Raw genomic sequence first — 2,523 nt, 5'->3', positions numbered from 1 at the left:
TTCTCTATTCTATTCCATTGATCAGTTTGTCTGTTTTTATGCCAGTACCTGCTTTATGCTGTTTTGGTTATTATAGCTTTGTAGTATAGTTTAAAGGGAGGTAATCTTATGCCTCCAGTTTTATCTTTTTTGCTCAGCATTGCTTTGGCTATGCGTGGTCTTTTGTTATTCCATATAAATGTCTGGATAGTTCTTTCCATTTCTGAGAAAAATGTCATTTGAATTTTGATGGGGATTGCATTGAATTTGTAGATCGCTCTGGGTAGTATGGACATTTCACTATGTTGATTCTTCCAATCCAAGAGCATGGGATATCTTTCCATCTTTTTGTGTCCTCTCTAATTTCTCTCAGCAGTGGTTTGTAGTTCTCATTATAGAGATTTTTCACATCCTTGGTTAACTCGAGTCCTAAGTATTTTATTTTTTTGGTGGCTATTGTAAATGGGCAGGCTTTCTTGATTTCTCTTTCTGCATGTTCACTATTGGAGAAAAGAAATGCTACTGATTTTTGTGGGTGGATTTTGTATCCTGCTACTGTGCTGAAATCATTTACCAACTCCAAGAGTTTTTTTGTACAGGCTTTAGGCTGTTCGATATATATAGGATCATGTCATCTGCAAACAGGAACAATTTAACTTCATTTTTTCCAATCTGGATGCTCTTTTATTTCCTTCTCTTCTCTGATTGCTCTGGTTAGTACTTCCAAAACTATGCTGAATAGGAGTGGTGAGAGTGGGCATCCTTGTCTAGTTCCTGTTCTTAAAGGAAAAGCTTTCATCTTTTCCCCGTTCAGGATGATATTGGCAGTGGGTTTATCATATATGGCTTTAATTATGTTGAGATACTTCCCATCTATACTTAACAATGAGGGTCTTTGTCATGAATGAGTGCTGAATTTTATCAAATGCTTTTTCAGCACCTATAGAGATGATCATATGGTCCTTCTGTTTGATTTTATTAATATGGTGTATCACATTTATTGGTTTGCTTATGTTGAACCAACCTTGCATCCCTGGGATGAATCCCACTTGATCATGGTGAATAATTTTACGTATGTGTTGCTGTATTGTTTGCTAGTATTTTAGTGAGGATTTTTGCCTCTATATTCATCATGGCTATCGGCCTATAGGTGGTCTAATAGAGTTTGTTTTATAAATCTGGCTGCTCCAACATTGGGTGCATATATGTTTATTATTGTTATGTCTTCTTGATGGATCAGTCCTCTTATCATCACATAGTGTCCCTCACTGTCTCTTCTCATGGTTTTTAGTTTAAGTCTATTTTATCAGATATAAGAATAGCTACTCCAGCTCGTTTTTCATTTCTGTTTGCATGGTAAATCTTTTTCCATCCTTTCACTCTTAGTCTATGTGAGTCTTTATGGGTGAGGTGGGTCTCTTGAAGGCAGCATATAGTTGGGTCATCCTTTTTAATCCAGTCAGCCAGTCTGTGTCTTTTGATTGGGGAATTTAAGCCTTTGACATTGAGTTGTTATTGAAAATTGCTGATTTATTTCTAGCATTTTATTGATTATTGTTTGGTTGTCTTAGGTGTCTTTTGTTCCTTGCTTTCTGATCTACTGTTTGTTTTCTGTGTTTGTCAGTTCCTTAGGTTGTAGATAGCCTTTTTGTTTGTTTGTTTCCTCTTCATGAATGCCATTTTTATTACACTAGTGGGTTTTGATTTTTCTTGGATTTTTATGGCAGAAGTAGTTATTTTTCAGGAACCAAACCCAGTACTCCCTTGAGAATTTCTTGTAAGGGTGGTCGTGTGGTGGTGAACTCCCATCGTTTTTGTTTGTCTGAGAAATATACTATTTGCCCTTCATTTCGGAAGGATAGCCTTGCAGGGTACAGTATTCTTGGCTGACAATCTTTGTCTTTTAGTATTTTGAATATATCATCCCATTCCTTTCTGGCTTTTAGGGTTTGTGATGAAAAGTCTGATGTTAGCCTGATTGGGGCTCCCTTATAGGTGATTTGATGCTTCTCTCTTGCAGCTTTTAAGATTCTCTCTTTGTCTTTGAGTTTTGCCAATTTGACTATAACATGTCTTGGAGAAGACCATTTTGGGTTGAATATGTTTGGAGATCGTTAAGCTTCCTGGATCTGAATATCTGTGATTTTTCCTATGCCTGGAAAGTTTTCTGCCACTTTTTTGTTGAATATGTTTTCAATACAATCTCTTTTTCCTCCCCTTCTGGAATACACATGACTCGGATATTTGAACGCTTTAGGTTGTCTAATATCTCTCTCAGATTTTCTTCAATGTCTTTGGTTCTTTTTTCTTTTTTCTTGTCTGCTTGTATTATTTCATACAGCCCATCTTCAAGTTCAGAGTTTCTCTCTTCAACTTCTGCAAGCCTGCTGGTTAAACTCTCCATTGTGTTTTTTATTTCGCTGAATAACTTCTTCAGTTCGGCAAGTTTTGCTACATTTTTTTTTATTTTTGAGGACATTGATTTCCTTGTACACTTCCTCTTTTATGTCCTGTATACTTTTCCTTGTTTCATCATGATGTCTA

The sequence above is a fragment of the Galeopterus variegatus genome, unplaced genomic scaffold, assembly GCF_000696425.1.
Source record: "Galeopterus variegatus unplaced genomic scaffold, G_variegatus-3.0.2 Scaffold5034, whole genome shotgun sequence".
Taxonomy (NCBI): Eukaryota; Metazoa; Chordata; class Mammalia; order Dermoptera; family Cynocephalidae; genus Galeopterus; species Galeopterus variegatus.
This window is presented reverse-complemented; position numbering follows the sequence as displayed.